The sequence below is a fragment of the Pseudophryne corroboree genome, unplaced genomic scaffold, assembly GCF_028390025.1.
Source record: "Pseudophryne corroboree isolate aPseCor3 unplaced genomic scaffold, aPseCor3.hap2 scaffold_369, whole genome shotgun sequence".
Lineage (NCBI taxonomy): Eukaryota > Metazoa > Chordata > Amphibia > Anura > Myobatrachidae > Pseudophryne > Pseudophryne corroboree.
Window position 1 is genome coordinate 552,740 of NW_026970021.1, and position 16,869 is coordinate 569,608.

Below are 16,869 nucleotides of genomic sequence, written 5' to 3' on the forward strand. Positions count from 1 at the left end.
AACAACTGCTGGGAGAACACATATTTTCAGATGAACATGGGAGGGCAGAAGGCTGCCTAATACTGAAGCACCCCCAAACAACAAACCAAATGCAACAACTAGTACAAGCATTCCTGGGGGAAGGCCTACAGCAGATGGATTTGCATATGGTGATGTCATCCAAGCAGTGGGTCAAAGTTGGCTTCAACCCTCGTCTGCATATGAAAAGAAAAAAGGGATGTGCAGGGCATGGCGTCCTTTTGTGGCGCTTGGATGACCCCTAATTCACATTAAACATCTCCACCCTCCTTCGGTGTGGGGCTCATGTTGGCTATGCCCCAGCCCCTGAAGCATTCAAGATGATTTCTTGCAGCAGCTGGGCACTGTAACAGCTCCAGAGCTGTTCTGTAAAGCATGTAAAAGGGTGTGGGCCCTGCAGCACTACCTGTAGTATGCATTGTGCGTTGGAAGGCACAAAGTAAGCAGACGGGAGAGGTCAGGATAGTGCGCAAGGGCATAGAAGGGAGCGGCTCAAGAAAAGAGAAGTGGAAACAGACAGCAAACTAGGCTGGAGAAAGACCTGAGACAAAGAGATCTGAATTATACGAGAGCCGACCAGAGGAAACACAAATTATGCAGTCAAGTTTCCCACATTTGGGGAAATCGCAGGAGCGGCACACCCAGAGTGCAATGGGTGAGCCTTGCCCTGGGAGAAGCACCTTCCTGATCATAGTATCTCACCTGGCAGGTAAATAGGAGTTGGGCTAGAGCTGGGGAGGGTCGCTGCTCGGGCACCCCCCTGTCAAGTGAAGGAGATCCAACTGAGGCAGCACAAGGGAACTCTCGAAAGAAGAACAAGGCTAGAGGAAGATCTGAGACAAAGAAATCTGACTTTTACCAGAGCTGAGCAGAGGAAAGCACAAACACAGTCCCCCACTACCACAAATAATGCAGTCGAGTTTCCCACATTTGGGGAAATCACAGGGGTCAGCATACCCAGAATGCAATGAATGAACCTCACCCTGGGAGAACAATCTTCATGACCATGGTATCTCCTATGCAAAATAAGTATGATTTGGGATAGGGCTGGGGAGGGCCGCTGCTCAGGCACATCTCTGTCAAGTAAAGGAGATTCAACTGAGGCAGCACAAGGGAACTCTCATCTGGGGACAACAACTGCAGGGAGAACACATATTTTCAGATGAACATGGGAGGGCAGAAGGCTGCCTAATACTGAAGCACCCCCAAACAACAAACCAAATGCAACAACTAGTGCAAGCATTCCTGGGGGAAGGCCTGCAGCAGATTGATTTGCATATGGTAATGCCATCCAAGCAGTGGGTCAAAGTTGGCTTCAACCCTCGTCTGCATATGAAAAGAGAAAAGGGGCGTGCAGGGCATGGCGGCCTTTTGCGGCGCTTGGGTGACCCTTAGTTCGCATTAAACACCCCCACCCTCCTTCGGTGTGGGGCTCATGTTGGCAATGCCCCAGCCCCTGAAGCATTCAAGCTGATTTCTTGCAGCAGCTGGGCACTGTAACAGCTCCAGAGCTGCTCTGTGAGGCAAGTAAAAGGGTGTGGGCCCTGCAGCACTACCTGTAGTTTGCATTGTGTGTTGGAAGGCACAAAGTAAGCAGACGGGAGAAGTCAGGATAGTGCGCAAGGGCATAGAAGGGAGCGGCTCAAGAAAAGAGAAGTGGAAACAGACAGCAAACTAGGCTGGAGAGAGACCTGAGACAAAGAGATCTGAATTATACGAGAGCCGACCAGGGGAAACACAAATTATGCAGTCAAGTTTCCCACATTTGGGGAAATCACAGGGGCAGCACACCCAGAGTGCAATGGGTGAGCCTTGCCCTGGGAGAAGCACCTACATGATCATAGTATCTCACCTGGCAGGTAAGTAGGAGTTGGGCTAGAGCTGCGAAGGGTCGCTGCTCGGGTACCCCCCTGTCAAGTGAAGGAGATCCAACTGAGGCAGCACAAGGGAACTCTCGAAAGAGGAACAAGGCTAGAGGAAGATCTGAGACAAAGAAATCTGATTTTTACCAGAGTTGACCAGAAGAAAGCACAAACACAGTCCCCCACTACCACAAATAATGCAGTTGAGTTTCCCACATTTGGGGAAATCACAGGGGTCAGCATACCCAGAATGCAATGAATGAACCTCACCCTGGGAGAACAATCTTCATGACCATGGTATCTCCTATGCAAAATAAGTATGATTTGGGATAGGGCTGGGGAGGGCCGCTGCTCAGGCACATCTCTGTCAAGTAAAGGAGATTCAACTGAGGCAGCACAAGGGAACTCTCATCTGGGGACAACAACTGCAGGGAGAACACATATTTTCAGATGAACATGGGAGGGCAGAAGGCTGCCTAATACTGAAGCACCCCCAAACAACAAACCAAATGCAACAACTAGTGCAAGCATTCCTGGGGGAAGGCCTGCAGCAGATGGTTTTGCATATGGTGATGTCATCCAAGCAGTGGGTCAAAGTTGGCTTCAACCCTCGTCTGCATATGAAAAGAAAAAAGGGATGTGCAGGGCATGGCGTCCTTTTGTGGCGCTTGGATGACCCCTAATTCGCATTAAACATCTCCACCCTCCTTCGGTGTGGGGCTCATGTTGGCTATGCCCCATCCCCTGAAGCATTCAAGATGATTTCTTGCAGCAGCTGGGCACTGTAACAGCTCCAGAGCTGCTCTGTAAAACATGTAAAAGGGTGTGGGCCCTGCAGCACTACCTGTAGTATGCATTGTGCGTTGGAAGGCACAAAGTAAGCAGACGGGAGAGGTCAGGATAGTGCGCAAGGGCATAGAAGGGAGCGGCTCAAGAAAAGAGAAGTGGAAACAGACAGCAAACTAGGCTGGAGAAAGGCCTGAGACAAAGAGATCTGAATTATATGAGAGCCGACCAGAGGAAACACAAATTATGCCGTCAAGTGTCCCACATTTGGGGAAATCGCAGGAGCAGCACACCCAGAGTGCAATGGGTGAGCCTTGCCCTGGGAGAAGCACCTTCCTGATCATAGTATCTCACCTGGCAGGTAAATAGGAGTTGGGCTAGAGCTGGGGAGGGTCGCTGCTCGTGCACCCCCCTGTCAAGTGAAGGAGATCCAACTGAGGCAGCACAAGGGAACTCTCGAAAGAAGAACAAGGCTAGAGGAAGATCTGAGACAAAGAAATCTGACTTTTACCAGAGCTGACCAGAGGAAAGCACAAACACAGTCCCCCACTACCACAAATAATGCAGTTGAGTTTCCCACATTTGGGGAAATCACAGGGGTCAGCATACCCAGAATGCAATGAATGAACCTCACCCTGGGAGAACAATCTTCATGACCATGGTATCTCCTATGCAAAATAAGTATGATTTGGGATAGGGCTGGGGAGGGCCGCTGCTCAGGCACATCTCTGTCAAGTAAAGGAGATTCAACTGAGGCAGCACAAGGGAACTCTCATCTGGGGACAACAACTGCAGGGAGAACACATATTTTCAGATGAACATGGGAGGGCAGAAGGCTGCCTAATACTGAAGCACCCCCAAACAACAAACCAAATGCAACAACTAGTGCAAGCATTCCTGGGGGAAGGCCTGCAGCAGATTGATTTGCATATGGTAATGCCATCCAAGCAGTGGGTCAAAGTTGGCTTCAACCCTCGTCTGCATATCAAAAAAGAGAAAAGGGGCGTGCAGGGCATGGTGGCCTTTTGCGGCGCTTGGATGACCTCTAGTTCGCATTAAACACCTCCACCCTCCTTCGGTGTGGGGCTCATGTTGGCTATGCCCCAGCCCCTGAAGCATTCAAGCTGATTTCTTGCAGCAGCTGGGCACTGTAACAGCTCCAGAGCTGCTCTGTAAGGCAAGTAAAAGGGTGTGGGCCCTGCAGCACTACCTGTAGTTTGCATTGTGCATTGGAAGGCACAAAGTAAGCAGACGGGAGAAGTCAGGATAGTGCGCAAGGGCATAGAAGGGAGCGGCTCAAGAAAAGAGAAGTGGAAACAGACAGCAAACTATACTGGAGAGAGACCTGAGACAAAGAGATCTGAATTATACGAGAGCCGACCAGGGGAAACACAAATTATGCAGTCAAGTGTCCCACATTTGGGGAAATTGCAGGAGCAGCACACCCAGAGTGCAATGGGTGAGCCTTGCCCTGGGAGTAGCACCTTCATGATCATAGTATCTCACCTGGCAGGTAAGTAGGAGTTGGACTAGAGCTGGGGAGGGTCGCTGCTCGGGCACCCCCCTGTCAAGTGAAGGAGATCCAACTGAGGCAGCACAAGGGAACTCTTGAAAGAGGAACAAGGCTAGAGGAAGATCTGAGACAAAGAAATCTGACTTTTACCAGAGCTGACCAGAGGAAAGCACAAACACAGTCCCCCACTACCACAAATAATGCAGTCGAGTTTCCCACATTTGGGGAAATCACAGGGGTCAGCATACCCAGAATGCAATGAATGAACCTCACCCTGGGAGAACAATCTTCATGACCATGGTATCTCCTATGCAAAATAAGTATGATTTGGGATAGGGCTGGTGAGGGCCGCTGCTCAGGCACATCTCTGTCAAGTAAAGGAGATTCAACTGAGGCAGCACAAGGGAACTCTCATCTGGGGACAACAACTGCAGGGAGAACACATATTTTCAGATGAACATGGGAGGGCAGAAGGCTGCCTAATACTGAAGCACCCCCAAACAACAAACCAAATGCAACAACTAGTACAAGCATTCCTGGGGGAAGGCCTGCAGCAGATGGATTTGCATATGGTGATGTCATCCAAGCAGTGGGTCAAAGTTGGCTTCAACCCTCGTCTGCATATGAAAAGAGAAAAGGGACGTGCAGGGCATGGCGGCCTTTTGCGGCGCTTGGATGACCCCTAGTTCGCATTAAACACCTCCACCCTACTTCGGTGTGGGGCTCATGTTGGCTATGCCCCAGCCCATGAAGCATTCAAGCTGATTACTTGCAGCAGCTGGGCACTGTAATAGCTCCAGAGCTGCTCTGTAAGGCAAGTAAAAGGGTGTGGGCCCTGCAGCACTACCTGTAGTTCGCATTGTGCATTGGAAGGCACAAAGTAAGCAGATGGGAGAAGTCAAGATAATGCGCAAGGGCATAGAAGGGAGCGGCTCAAGAAAAGAGAAGTTGAAACAGACAGCAAACTAGGCTGGAGAGAGACCTGAGACAAACAGATCTGAATTATACGAGAGCTGACCAGGGGAAACACAAATTATGCAGTCAAGTTTCCCACATTTGGGGAAATCGCAGGAGCAGCACACCCAGAGTGCAATGGGTGAGCCTTGCCCTGGGAGAAGCACCTTCATGATCATAGTATCTCACTTGGCAGGTAAGTAGGAGTTGGGCTTGAGCTGGGGAGGGTTGATGCTAGGGCACCCCCCTGTCAAGTGAAGGAGATCCAACTGAGGCAGCACAAGGGAACTCTCGAAAGAAGAACAAGGCTAGAGGAAGATCTGAGACAAATAAATCTGACTTTTACCAGAGCTGACCAGAGGAAAGCACAAACACAGTCCCCCACTACCACAAATAATGCAGTCGAGTTTCCCACATTTGGGGAAATCATAGGAGTCAGCATACCCAGAATGCAATGAATGAACCTCACCCTGGGAGAACAATCTTCATGACCATGGTATCTCCTATGCAAAATAAGTATGATTTGGGATAGAGCTGGGGAGGGCCGCTGCTCAGGCACATCTCTGTCAAGTAAAGGAGATTCAACTGAGGCAGCACAAGGGAACTCTCATCTGGGGACAACAACTGCTGGGAGAACACATATTTTCAGATGAACATGGGAGGGCAGAAGGCTGCCTAATACTGAAGCACCCCCAAACAACAAACCAAATGCAACAACTAGTACAAGCATTCCTGGGGGAAGGCCTACAGCAGATGGATTTGCATATGGTGATGTCATCCAAGCAGTGGGTCAAAGTTGGCTTCAACCCTCGTCTGCATATGAAAAGAAAAAAGGGATGTGCAGGGCATGGCGTCCTTTTGTGGCGCTTGGATGACCCCTAATTCACATTAAACATCTCCACCCTCCTTCGGTGTGGGGCTCATGTTGGCTATGCCCCAGCCCCTGAAGCATTCAAGATGATTTCTTGCAGCAGCTGGGCACTGTAACAGCTCCAGAGCTGTTCTGTAAAGCATGTAAAAGGGTGTGGGCCCTGCAGCACTACCTGTAGTATGCATTGTGCGTTGGAAGGCACAAAGTAAGCAGACGGGAGAGGTCAGGATAGTGCGCAAGGGCATAGAAGGGAGCGGCTCAAGAAAAGAGAAGTGGAAACAGACAGCAAACTAGGCTGGAGAAAGACCTGAGACAAAGAGATCTGAATTATACGAGAGCCGACCAGAGGAAACACAAATTATGCAGTCAAGTTTCCCACATTTGGGGAAATCGCAGGAGCGGCACACCCAGAGTGCAATGGGTGAGCCTTGCCCTGGGAGAAGCACCTTCCTGATCATAGTATCTCACCTGGCAGGTAAGTAGGAGTTGGGCTAGAGCTGGGGAGGGTCGCTGCTCGGGCACCCCCCTGTCAAGTGAAGGAGATCCAACTGAGGCAGCACAAGGGAACTCTCGAAAGAAGAACAAGGCTAGAGGAAGATCTGAGACAAAGAAATCTGACTTTTACCAGAGCTGAGCAGAGGAAAGCACAAACACAGTCCCCCACTACCACAAATAATGCAGTCGAGTTTCCCACATTTGGGGAAATCACAGGGGTCAGCATACCCAGAATGCAATGAATGAACCTCACCCTGGGAGAACAATCTTCATGACCATGGTATCTCCTATGCAAAATAAGTATGATTTGGGATAGGGCTGGGGAGGGCCGCTGCTCAGGCACATCTCTGTCAAGTAAAGGAGATTCAACTGAGGCAGCACAAGGGAACTCTCATCTGGGGACAACAACTGCAGGGAGAACACATATTTTCAGATGAACATGGGAGGGCAGAAGGCTGCCTAATACTGAAGCACCCCCAAACAACAAACCAAATGCAACAACTAGTGCAAGCATTCCTGGGGGAAGGCCTGCAGCAGATTGATTTGCATATGGTAATGCCATCCAAGCAGTGGGTCAAAGTTGGCTTCAACCCTCGTCTGCATATGAAAAGAGAAAAGGGGCGTGCAGGGCATGGCGGCCTTTTGCGGCGCTTGGGTGACCCTTAGTTCGCATTAAACACCCCCACCCTCCTTCGGTGTGGGGCTCATGTTGGCAATGTCCCAGCCCCTGAAGCATTCAAGCTGATTTCTTGCAGCAGCTGGGCACTGTAACAGCTCCAGAGCTGCTCTGTGAGGCAAGTAAAAGGGTGTGGGCCCTGCAGCACTACCTGTAGTTTGCATTGTGTGTTGGAAGGCACAAAGTAAGCAGACGGGAGAAGTCAGGATAGTGCGCAAGGGCATAGAAGGGAGCGGCTCAAGAAAAGAGAAGTGGAAACAGACAGCAAACTAGGCTGGAGAGAGACCTGAGACAAAGAGATCTGAATTATACGAGAGCCGACCAGGGGAAACACAAATTATGCAGTCAAGTTTCCCACATTTGGGGAAATCACAGGGGCAGCACACCCAGAGTGCAATGGGTGAGCCTTGCCCTGGGAGAAGCACCTACATGATCATAGTATCTCACCTGGCAGGTAAGTAGGAGTTGGGCTAGAGCTGCGAAGGGTCGCTGCTCGGGTACCCCCCTGTCAAGTGAAGGAGATCCAACTGAGGCAGCACAAGGGAACTCTCGAAAGAGGAACAAGGCTAGAGGAAGATCTGAGACAAAGAAATCTGATTTTTACCAGAGTTGACCAGAAGAAAGCACAAACACAGTCCCCCACTACCACAAATAATGCAGTTGAGTTTCCCACATTTGGGGAAATCACAGGGGTCAGCATACCCAGAATGCAATGAATGAACCTCACCCTGGGAGAACAATCTTCATGACCATGGTATCTCCTATGCAAAATAAGTATGATTTGGGATAGGGCTGGGGAGGGCCGCTGCTCAGGCACATCTCTGTCAAGTAAAGGAGATTCAACTGAGGCAGCACAAGGGAACTCTCATCTGGGGACAACAACTGCAGGGAGAACACATATTTTCAGATGAACATGGGAGGGCAGAAGGCTGCCTAATACTGAAGCACCCCCAAACAACAAACCAAATGCAACAACTAGTGCAAGCATTCCTGGGGGAAGGCCTGCAGCAGATGGTTTTGCATATGGTGATGTCATCCAAGCAGTGGGTCAAAGTTGGCTTCAACCCTCGTCTGCATATGAAAAGAAAAAAGGGATGTGCAGGGCATGGCGTCCTTTTGTGGCGCTTGGATGACCCCTAATTCGCATTAAACATCTCCACCCTCCTTCGGTGTGGGGCTCATGTTGGCTATGCCCCAGCCACTGAAGCATTCAAGATGATTTCTTGCAGCAGCTGGGCACTGTAACAGCTCCAGAGCTGCTCTGTAAAGCATGTAAAAGGGTGTGGGCCCTGCAGCACTACCTGTAGTATGCATTGTGCGTTGGAAGGCACAGAGTAAGCAGACGGGAGAGGTCAGGATAGTGCGCAAGGGCATAGAAGGGAGCGGCTCAAGAAAAGAGAAGTGGAAACAGACAGCAAACTAGGCTGGAGAAAGACCTGAGACAAAGAGATCTGAATTATATGAGAGCCGACCAGAGGAAACACAAATTATGCCGTCAAGTGTCCCACATTTGGGGAAATCGCAGGAGCAGCACACCCAGAGTGCAATGGGTGAGCCTTGCCCTGGGAGAAGCACCTTCCTGATCATAGTATCTCACCTGGCAGGTAAATAGGAGTTGGGCTAGAGCTGGGGAGGGTCGCTGCTCGTGCACCCCCCTGTCAAGTGAAGGAGATCCAACTGAGGCAGCACAAGGGAACTCTCGAAAGAAGAACAAGGCTAGAGGAAGATCTGAGACAAAGAAATCTGACTTTTACCAGAGCTGACCAGAGGAAAGCACAAACACAGTCCCCCACTACCACAAATAATGCAGTTGAGTTTCCCACATTTGGGGAAATCACAGGGGTCAGCATACCCAGAATGCAATGAATGAACCTCACCCTGGGAGAACAATCTTCATGACCATGGTATCTCCTATGCAAAATAAGTATGATTTGGGATAGGGCTGGGGAGGGCCGCTGCTCAGGCACATCTCTGTCAAGTAAAGGAGATTCAACTGAGGCAGCACAAGGGAACTCTCATCTGGGGACAACAACTGCAGGGAGAACACATATTTTCAGATGAACATGGGAGGGCAGAAGGCTGCCTAATACTGAAGCACCCCCAAACAACAAACCAAATGCAACAACTAGTGCAAGCATTCCTGGGGGAAGGCCTGCAGCAGATTGATTTGCATATGGTAATGCCATCCAAGCAGTGGGTCAAAGTTGGCTTCAACCCTCGTCTGCATATGAAAAGAGAAAAGGGGCGTGCAGGGCATGGCGGCCTTTTGCGGCACTTGGGTGACCCTTAGTTCGCATTAAACACCCCCACCCTCCTTCGGTGTGGGGCTCATGTTGGCAATGTCCCAGCCCCTGAAGCATTCAAGCTGATTTCTTGCAGCAGCTGGGCACTGTAACAGCTCCAGAGCTGCTCTGTGAGGCAAGTAAAAGGGTGTGGGCCCTGCAGCACTACCTGTAGTTTGCATTGTGTGTTGGAAGGCACAAAGTAAGCAGACGGGAGAAGTCAGGATAGTGCGCAAGGGCATAGAAGGGAGCGGCTCAAGAAAAGAGAAGTGGAAACAGACAGCAAACTAGGCTGGAGAGAGACCTGAGACAAAGAGATCTGAATTATACGAGAGCCGACCAGGGGAAACACAAATTATGCAGTCAAGTTTCCCACATTTGGGGAAATCACAGGGGCAGCACACCCAGAGTGCAATGGGTGAGCCTTGCCCTGGGAGAAGCACCTACATGATCATAGTATCTCACCTGGCAGGTAAGTAGGAGTTGGGCTAGAGCTGCGAAGGGTCGCTGCTCGGGTACCCCCCTGTCAAGTGAAGGAGATCCAACTGAGGCAGCACAAGGGAACTCTCGAAAGAGGAACAAGGCTAGAGGAAGATCTGAGACAAAGAAATCTGATTTTTACCAGAGTTGACCAGAAGAAAGCACAAACACAGTCCCCCACTACCACAAATAATGCAGTTGAGTTTCCCACATTTGGGGAAATCACAGGGGTCAGCATACCCAGAATGCAATGAATGAACCTCACCCTGGGAGAACAATCTTCATGACCATGGTATCTCCTATGCAAAATAAGTATGATTTGGGATAGGGCTGGGGAGGGCCGCTGCTCAGGCACATCTCTGTCAAGTAAAGGAGATTCAACTGAGGCAGCACAAGGGAACTCTCATCTGGGGACAACAACTGCAGGGAGAACACATATTTTCAGATGAACATGGGAGGGCAGAAGGCTGCCTAATACTGAAGCACCCCCAAACAACAAACCAAATGCAACAACTAGTGCAAGCATTCCTGGGGGAAGGCCTGCAGCAGATGGTTTTGCATATGGTGATGTCATCCAAGCAGTGGGTCAAAGTTGGCTTCAACCCTCGTCTGCATATGAAAAGAAAAAAGGGATGTGCAGGGCATGGCGTCCTTTTGTGGCGCTTGGATGACCCCTAATTCGCATTAAACATCTCCACCCTCCTTCGGTGTGGGGCTCATGTTGGCTATGCCCCAGCCACTGAAGCATTCAAGATGATTTCTTGCAGCAGCTGGGCACTGTAACAGCTCCAGAGCTGCTCTGTAAAGCATGTAAAAGGGTGTGGGCCCTGCAGCACTACCTGTAGTATGCATTGTGCGTTGGAAGGCACAGAGTAAGCAGACGGGAGAGGTCAGGATAGTGCGCAAGGGCATAGAAGGGAGCGGCTCAAGAAAAGAGAAGTGGAAACAGACAGCAAACTAGGCTGGAGAAAGACCTGAGACAAAGAGATCTGAATTATATGAGAGCCGACCAGAGGAAACACAAATTATGCCGTCAAGTGTCCCACATTTGGGGAAATCGCAGGAGCAGCACACCCAGAGTGCAATGGGTGAGCCTTGCCCTGGGAGAAGCACCTTCCTGATCATAGTATCTCACCTGGCAGGTAAATAGGAGTTGGGCTAGAGCTGGGGAGGGTCGCTGCTCGTGCACCCCCCTGTCAAGTGAAGGAGATCCAACTGAGGCAGCACAAGGGAACTCTCGAAAGAAGAACAAGGCTAGAGGAAGATCTGAGACAAAGAAATCTGACTTTTACCAGAGCTGACCAGAGGAAAGCACAAACACAGTCCCCCACTACCACAAATAATGCAGTTGAGTTTCCCACATTTGGGGAAATCACAGGGGTCAGCATACCCAGAATGCAATGAATGAACCTCACCCTGGGAGAACAATCTTCATGACCATGGTATCTCCTATGCAAAATAAGTATGATTTGGGATAGGGCTGGGGAGGGCCGCTGCTCAGGCACATCTCTGTCAAGTAAAGGAGATTCAACTGAGGCAGCACAAGGGAACTCTCATCTGGGGACAACAACTGCAGGGAGAACACATATTTTCAGATGAACATGGGAGGGCAGAAGGCTGCCTAATACTGAAGCACCCCCAAACAACAAACCAAATGCAACAACTAGTGCAAGCATTCCTGGGGGAAGGCCTGCAGCAGATTGATTTGCATATGGTAATGCCATCCAAGCAGTGGGTCAAAGTTGGCTTCAACCCTCGTCTGCATATGAAAAGAGAAAAGGGGCGTGCAGGGCATGGCGGCCTTTTGCGGCACTTGGGTGACCCTTAGTTCGCATTAAACACCCCCACCCTCCTTCGGTGTGGGGCTCATGTTGGCAATGTCCCAGCCCCTGAAGCATTCAAGCTGATTTCTTGCAGCAGCTGGGCACTGTAACAGCTCCAGAGCTGCTCTGTGAGGCAAGTAAAAGGGTGTGGGCCCTGCAGCACTACCTGTAGTTTGCATTGTGTGTTGGAAGGCACAAAGTAAGCAGACGGGAGAAGTCAGGATAGTGCGCAAGGGCATAGAAGGGAGCGGCTCAAGAAAAGAGAAGTGGAAACAGACAGCAAACTAGGCTGGAGAGAGACCTGAGACAAAGAGATCTGAATTATACGAGAGCCGACCAGGGGAAACACAAATTATGCAGTCAAGTTTCCCACATTTGGGGAAATCACAGGGGCAGCACACCCAGAGTGCAATGGGTGAGCCTTGCCCTGGGAGAAGCACCTACATGATCATAGTATCTCACCTGGCAGGTAAGTAGGAGTTGGGCTAGAGCTGCGAAGGGTCGCTGCTCGGGTACCCCCCTGTCAAGTGAAGGAGATCCAACTGAGGCAGCACAAGGGAACTCTCGAAAGAGGAACAAGGCTAGAGGAAGATCTGAGACAAAGAAATCTGATTTTTACCAGAGTTGACCAGAAGAAAGCACAAACACAGTCCCCCACTACCACAAATAATGCAGTTGAGTTTCCCACATTTGGGGAAATCACAGGGGTCAGCATACCCAGAATGCAATGAATGAACCTCACCCTGGGAGAACAATCTTCATGACCATGGTATCTCCTATGCAAAATAAGTATGATTTGGGATAGGGCTGGGGAGGGCCGCTGCTCAGGCACATCTCTGTCAAGTAAAGGAGATTCAACTGAGGCAGCACAAGGGAACTCTCATCTGGGGACAACAACTGCAGGGAGAACACATATTTTCAGATGAACATGGGAGGGCAGAAGGCTGCCTAATACTGAAGCACCCCCAAACAACAAACCAAATGCAACAACTAGTGCAAGCATTCCTGGGGGAAGGCCTGCAGCAGATGGTTTTGCATATGGTGATGTCATCCAAGCAGTGGGTCAAAGTTGGCTTCAACCCTCGTCTGCATATGAAAAGAAAAAAGGGATGTGCAGGGCATGGCGTCCTTTTGTGGCGCTTGGATGACCCCTAATTCGCATTAAACATCTCCACCCTCCTTCGGTGTGGGGCTCATGTTGGCTATGCCCCAGCCACTGAAGCATTCAAGATGATTTCTTGCAGCAGCTGGGCACTGTAACAGCTCCAGAGCTGCTCTGTAAAGCATGTAAAAGGGTGTGGGCCCTGCAGCACTACCTGTAGTATGCATTGTGCGTTGGAAGGCACAGAGTAAGCAGACGGGAGAGGTCAGGATAGTGCGCAAGGGCATAGAAGGGAGCGGCTCAAGAAAAGAGAAGTGGAAACAGACAGCAAACTAGGCTGGAGAAAGACCTGAGACAAAGAGATCTGAATTATATGAGAGCCGACCAGAGGAAACACAAATTATGCCGTCAAGTGTCCCACATTTGGGGAAATCGCAGGAGCAGCACACCCAGAGTGCAATGGGTGAGCCTTGCCCTGGGAGAAGCACCTTCCTGATCATAGTATCTCACCTGGCAGGTAAATAGGAGTTGGGCTAGAGCTGGGGAGGGTCGCTGCTCGTGCACCCCCCTGTCAAGTGAAGGAGATCCAACTGAGGCAGCACAAGGGAACTCTCGAAAGAAGAACAAGGCTAGAGGAAGATCTGAGACAAAGAAATCTGACTTTTACCAGAGCTGACCAGAGGAAAGCACAAACACAGTCCCCCACTACCACAAATAATGCAGTTGAGTTTCCCACATTTGGGGAAATCACAGGGGTCAGCATACCCAGAATGCAATGAATGAACCTCACCCTGGGAGAACAATCTTCATGACCATGGTATCTCCTATGCAAAATAAGTATGATTTGGGATAGGGCTGGGGAGGGCCGCTGCTCAGGCACATCTCTGTCAAGTAAAGGAGATTCAACTGAGGCAGCACAAGGGAACTCTCATCTGGGGACAACAACTGCAGGGAGAACACATATTTTCAGATGAACATGGGAGGGCAGAAGGCTGCCTAATACTGAAGCACCCCCAAACAACAAACCAAATGCAACAACTAGTGCAAGCATTCCTGGGGGAAGGCCTGCAGCAGATTGATTTGCATATGGTAATGCCATCCAAGCAGTGGGTCAAAGTTGGCTTCAACCCTCGTCTGCATATCAAAAAAGAGAAAAGGGGCGTGCAGGGCATGGTGGCCTTTTGCGGCGCTTGGATGACCTCTAGTTCGCATTAAACACCTCCACCCTCCTTCGGTGTGGGGCTCATGTTGGCTATGCCCCAGCCCCTGAAGCATTCAAGCTGATTTCTTGCAGCAGCTGGGCACTGTAACAGCTCCAGAGCTGCTCTGTAAGGCAAGTAAAAGGGTGTGGGCCCTGCAGCACTACCTGTAGTTTGCATTGTGCATTGGAAGGCACAAAGTAAGCAGACGGGAGAAGTCAGGATAGTGCGCAAGGGCATAGAAGGGAGCGGCTCAAGAAAAGAGAAGTGGAAACAGACAGCAAACTATACTGGAGAGAGACCTGAGACAAAGAGATCTGAATTATACGAGAGCCGACCAGGGGAAACACAAATTATGCAGTCAAGTGTCCCACATTTGGGGAAATTGCAGGAGCAGCACACCCAGAGTGCAATGGGTGAGCCTTGCCATGGGAGTAGCACCTTCATGATCATAGAATCTCACCTGGCAGGTAAGTAGGAGTTGGGCTAGAGCTGGGGAGGGTCGCTGCTCGGGCACCCCCCTGTCAAGTGAAGGAGATCCAACTGAGGCAGCACAAGGGAACTCTTGAAAGAGGAACAAGGCTAGAGGAAGATCTGAGACAAAGAAATCTGACTTTTACCAGAGCTGACCAGAGGAAAGCACAAACACAGTCCCCCACTACCACAAATAATGCAGTCGAGTTTCCCACATTTGGGGAAATCACAGGGGTCAGCATACCCAGAATGCAATGAATGAACCTCACCCTGGGAGAACAATCTTCATGACCATGGTATCTCCTATGCAAAATAAGTATGATTTGGGATAGGGCTGGTGAGGGCCGCTGCTCAGGCACATCTCTGTCAAGTAAAGGAGATTCAACTGAGGCAGCACAAGGGAACTCTCATCTGGGGACAACAACTGCAGGGAGAACACATATTTTCAGATGAACATGGGAGGGCAGAAGGCTGCCTAATACTGAAGCACCCCCAAACAACAAACCAAATGCAACAACTAGTACAAGCATTCCTGGGGGAAGGCCTGCAGCAGATGGATTTGCATATGGTGATGTCATCCAAGCAGTGGGTCAAAGTTGGCTTCAACCCTCATCTGCATATGAAAAGAGAAAAGGGGCGTGCAGGGCATGGCGGCCTTTTGCGGCGCTTGGATGACCCCTAGTTCGCATTAAACACCTCCACCCTCATTCGGTGTGGGGCTCATGTTGGCTATGCCCCAGCCCCTGAAGCATTCAAGCTGATTTCTTGCAGCAGCTGGGCACTGTAACAGCTCCAGAGTTGCTCTGTAAGTCAAGTAAAAGGGTGTGGGCCCTGCAGCACTACCTGTAGTTCGCATTGTGCGTTGGAAGGCACAAAGTAAGCAGACGGGAGAAGTCAGGATAGTGCGCAAGGGCATAGAAGGGAGCGGCTCAAGAAAAGAGAAGTGGAAACAGACAGCAAACTAGGCTGGAGAGAGACCTGAGACAAAGAGATCTGAATTATATGAGAGCCGACCAGGGGAAACACAAATTATGCAGTCAAGTTTCCCACATTTGGGGAAATCAAAGGGGCAGCACACCCAGAGTGCAATGGGTGAGCCTTGCCCTGGGAGAAGCACCTACATGATCATAGTATCTCACCTGGCAGGTAAGTAGGAGTTGGGCTAGAGCTGGGGAGGGTCGCTGCTCGGGCACCCCCCTGTCAAGTGAAGGAGATCCAACTGAGGCAGCACAAGGGAACTCTCGAAAGAAGAACAAGGCTAGAGGAAGATCTGAGACAAAGAAATCTGACTTTTACCAGAGCTGACCAGAGGAAAGCACAAACACAGTCCCCCACTACCACAAATAATGCAGTCGAGTTTCCCACATTTGGGGAAATCACAGGGGTCATCATACCCAGAATGCAATGAATGAACCTCACCCTGGGAGAACAATCTTCATGACCATGATATCTCCTATGCAAAATAAGTATGATTTGGGATAGGGCTGGGGAGGGCCGCTGCTCAGGCACATCTCTGTCAAGTAAAGGCGATTCAACTGAGGCAGCACAAGGGAACTCTCATCTGGGGACAACAACTGCAGGGAGAACACATATTTTCAGATGAACATGGGAGGGCAGAAGGCTGCCTAATACTGAAGCACCCCCAAACAACAAACCAAATGCAACAACTAGTGCAAGCATTCCTGGGGGAAGGCCTGCAGCAGATGGATTTGCATATGGTGATGTCATCCAAGCAGTGGGTCAAAGTTGGCTTCAACCCTCGTCTGCATATGAAAAGAAAAAAGGGATGTGCAGGGCATGGCGGCCTTTTGCGGCGCTTGCATGACCCCTAATTCGCATTAAACACCTCCACCCTCCTTCGGTGTGGGGCTCATGTTGGCTATGCCCCAGCACCTGAAGCATTCAAGCTGATTTCTTGCAGCAGCTGGGCACTGTAAACAGCTCCAGAGCTGCTCTGTAAGGCAACTAAAAGGGTGTGGGCCCTGCAGCACTACCTGTAGTTCGCATTGTGCGTTGGAAGGCACAAAGTAAGCAGACGGGAGTAGTCAGGATAGTGCGCAAGGGCATAGAAGGGAGCGGTTCAAGAAAAGAGAAGTGGAAACAGACAGCAAACTAGGCTGGAGAGAGACCTGAGACAAAGAGATCTGAATTATACGAGAGCCGACCAGAGGAAACACAAATTATGCAGTCAAGTGTCCCACATTTGGGGAAATCGCAGGAGCAGCACACCCAGAGTGCAATGGGTGAGCCTTGCCCTGGGAGAAGCACCTTCCTGATCATAGTATCTCACCTGGCAGGTAAGTAGGAGTTGGGCTAGAGCTGGGGAGGGTCGCT

At 50.3% G+C, this 16,869-nt stretch overlaps 28 non-coding genes and 1 pseudogene across 28 annotated transcripts; all 29 read right to left on the minus strand.

Annotated features, from left to right (window-relative positions):
* Positions 1 to 572: 572 nt before the first annotated feature.
* On the minus strand, positions 573 to 735 carry LOC135021308 (U1 spliceosomal RNA). Its single transcript, XR_010218572.1, has one exon. It is a non-coding gene; the product is annotated as a U1 spliceosomal RNA (small nuclear RNA).
* Positions 736 to 887: 152 nt separating this feature from the next.
* LOC135021360 (U1 spliceosomal RNA) lies at positions 888 to 1,051 on the minus strand. Its single transcript, XR_010218619.1, has one exon. It is a non-coding gene; the product is annotated as a U1 spliceosomal RNA (small nuclear RNA).
* Positions 1,052 to 1,722: 671 nt separating this feature from the next.
* Positions 1,723 to 1,885, minus strand: LOC135021324 (U1 spliceosomal RNA). Its single transcript, XR_010218588.1, has one exon. It is a non-coding gene; the product is annotated as a U1 spliceosomal RNA (small nuclear RNA).
* Positions 1,886 to 2,037: 152 nt separating this feature from the next.
* Positions 2,038 to 2,201, minus strand: LOC135021365 (U1 spliceosomal RNA). Its single transcript, XR_010218624.1, has one exon. It is a non-coding gene; the product is annotated as a U1 spliceosomal RNA (small nuclear RNA).
* Positions 2,202 to 2,872: 671 nt separating this feature from the next.
* Positions 2,873 to 3,035, minus strand: LOC135021338 (U1 spliceosomal RNA). Its single transcript, XR_010218597.1, has one exon. It is a non-coding gene; the product is annotated as a U1 spliceosomal RNA (small nuclear RNA).
* Positions 3,036 to 3,187: 152 nt separating this feature from the next.
* Positions 3,188 to 3,351, minus strand: LOC135021347 (U1 spliceosomal RNA). The gene has a single exon (XR_010218606.1). It is a non-coding gene; the product is annotated as a U1 spliceosomal RNA (small nuclear RNA).
* A 673-nt stretch (positions 3,352 to 4,024) lies between these two features.
* On the minus strand, positions 4,025 to 4,187 carry LOC135021314 (U1 spliceosomal RNA). Its single transcript, XR_010218578.1, has one exon. It is a non-coding gene; the product is annotated as a U1 spliceosomal RNA (small nuclear RNA).
* A 152-nt stretch (positions 4,188 to 4,339) lies between these two features.
* Positions 4,340 to 4,503, minus strand: LOC135021361 (U1 spliceosomal RNA). Its single transcript, XR_010218620.1, has one exon. It is a non-coding gene; the product is annotated as a U1 spliceosomal RNA (small nuclear RNA).
* A 671-nt stretch (positions 4,504 to 5,174) lies between these two features.
* On the minus strand, positions 5,175 to 5,337 carry LOC135021321 (U1 spliceosomal RNA). The gene has a single exon (XR_010218585.1). It is a non-coding gene; the product is annotated as a U1 spliceosomal RNA (small nuclear RNA).
* A 152-nt stretch (positions 5,338 to 5,489) lies between these two features.
* Positions 5,490 to 5,653, minus strand: LOC135021292 (U1 spliceosomal RNA). Its single transcript, XR_010218557.1, has one exon. It is a non-coding gene; the product is annotated as a U1 spliceosomal RNA (small nuclear RNA).
* Positions 5,654 to 6,324: 671 nt separating this feature from the next.
* On the minus strand, positions 6,325 to 6,487 carry LOC135021304 (U1 spliceosomal RNA). The gene has a single exon (XR_010218568.1). It is a non-coding gene; the product is annotated as a U1 spliceosomal RNA (small nuclear RNA).
* A 152-nt stretch (positions 6,488 to 6,639) lies between these two features.
* LOC135021362 (U1 spliceosomal RNA) lies at positions 6,640 to 6,803 on the minus strand. Its single transcript, XR_010218621.1, has one exon. It is a non-coding gene; the product is annotated as a U1 spliceosomal RNA (small nuclear RNA).
* A 671-nt stretch (positions 6,804 to 7,474) lies between these two features.
* Positions 7,475 to 7,637, minus strand: LOC135021325 (U1 spliceosomal RNA). Its single transcript, XR_010218589.1, has one exon. It is a non-coding gene; the product is annotated as a U1 spliceosomal RNA (small nuclear RNA).
* A 152-nt stretch (positions 7,638 to 7,789) lies between these two features.
* LOC135021279 (U1 spliceosomal RNA) lies at positions 7,790 to 7,953 on the minus strand. The gene has a single exon (XR_010218545.1). It is a non-coding gene; the product is annotated as a U1 spliceosomal RNA (small nuclear RNA).
* Positions 7,954 to 8,624: 671 nt separating this feature from the next.
* On the minus strand, positions 8,625 to 8,787 carry LOC135021339 (U1 spliceosomal RNA). Its single transcript, XR_010218598.1, has one exon. It is a non-coding gene; the product is annotated as a U1 spliceosomal RNA (small nuclear RNA).
* A 152-nt stretch (positions 8,788 to 8,939) lies between these two features.
* LOC135021348 (U1 spliceosomal RNA) lies at positions 8,940 to 9,103 on the minus strand. Its single transcript, XR_010218607.1, has one exon. It is a non-coding gene; the product is annotated as a U1 spliceosomal RNA (small nuclear RNA).
* A 671-nt stretch (positions 9,104 to 9,774) lies between these two features.
* LOC135021326 (U1 spliceosomal RNA) lies at positions 9,775 to 9,937 on the minus strand. The gene has a single exon (XR_010218590.1). It is a non-coding gene; the product is annotated as a U1 spliceosomal RNA (small nuclear RNA).
* A 152-nt stretch (positions 9,938 to 10,089) lies between these two features.
* Positions 10,090 to 10,253, minus strand: LOC135021280 (U1 spliceosomal RNA). The gene has a single exon (XR_010218546.1). It is a non-coding gene; the product is annotated as a U1 spliceosomal RNA (small nuclear RNA).
* Positions 10,254 to 10,924: 671 nt separating this feature from the next.
* On the minus strand, positions 10,925 to 11,087 carry LOC135021340 (U1 spliceosomal RNA). The gene has a single exon (XR_010218599.1). It is a non-coding gene; the product is annotated as a U1 spliceosomal RNA (small nuclear RNA).
* A 152-nt stretch (positions 11,088 to 11,239) lies between these two features.
* Positions 11,240 to 11,403, minus strand: LOC135021349 (U1 spliceosomal RNA). Its single transcript, XR_010218608.1, has one exon. It is a non-coding gene; the product is annotated as a U1 spliceosomal RNA (small nuclear RNA).
* Positions 11,404 to 12,074: 671 nt separating this feature from the next.
* Positions 12,075 to 12,237, minus strand: LOC135021327 (U1 spliceosomal RNA). Its single transcript, XR_010218591.1, has one exon. It is a non-coding gene; the product is annotated as a U1 spliceosomal RNA (small nuclear RNA).
* Positions 12,238 to 12,389: 152 nt separating this feature from the next.
* On the minus strand, positions 12,390 to 12,553 carry LOC135021281 (U1 spliceosomal RNA). Its single transcript, XR_010218547.1, has one exon. It is a non-coding gene; the product is annotated as a U1 spliceosomal RNA (small nuclear RNA).
* Positions 12,554 to 13,224: 671 nt separating this feature from the next.
* LOC135021341 (U1 spliceosomal RNA) lies at positions 13,225 to 13,387 on the minus strand. Its single transcript, XR_010218600.1, has one exon. It is a non-coding gene; the product is annotated as a U1 spliceosomal RNA (small nuclear RNA).
* Positions 13,388 to 13,539: 152 nt separating this feature from the next.
* On the minus strand, positions 13,540 to 13,703 carry LOC135021350 (U1 spliceosomal RNA). The gene has a single exon (XR_010218609.1). It is a non-coding gene; the product is annotated as a U1 spliceosomal RNA (small nuclear RNA).
* A 673-nt stretch (positions 13,704 to 14,376) lies between these two features.
* LOC135021336 (U1 spliceosomal RNA) lies at positions 14,377 to 14,539 on the minus strand. Its single transcript, XR_010218595.1, has one exon. It is a non-coding gene; the product is annotated as a U1 spliceosomal RNA (small nuclear RNA).
* A 152-nt stretch (positions 14,540 to 14,691) lies between these two features.
* Positions 14,692 to 14,855, minus strand: LOC135021363 (U1 spliceosomal RNA). The gene has a single exon (XR_010218622.1). It is a non-coding gene; the product is annotated as a U1 spliceosomal RNA (small nuclear RNA).
* A 692-nt stretch (positions 14,856 to 15,547) lies between these two features.
* Positions 15,548 to 15,689, minus strand: LOC135021335 (U1 spliceosomal RNA; annotated as a pseudogene).
* A 152-nt stretch (positions 15,690 to 15,841) lies between these two features.
* Positions 15,842 to 16,005, minus strand: LOC135021295 (U1 spliceosomal RNA). The gene has a single exon (XR_010218560.1). It is a non-coding gene; the product is annotated as a U1 spliceosomal RNA (small nuclear RNA).
* A 672-nt stretch (positions 16,006 to 16,677) lies between these two features.
* LOC135021307 (U1 spliceosomal RNA) lies at positions 16,678 to 16,840 on the minus strand. Its single transcript, XR_010218571.1, has one exon. It is a non-coding gene; the product is annotated as a U1 spliceosomal RNA (small nuclear RNA).
* Between the last annotated feature and the right edge of the window lie 29 nt (positions 16,841 to 16,869).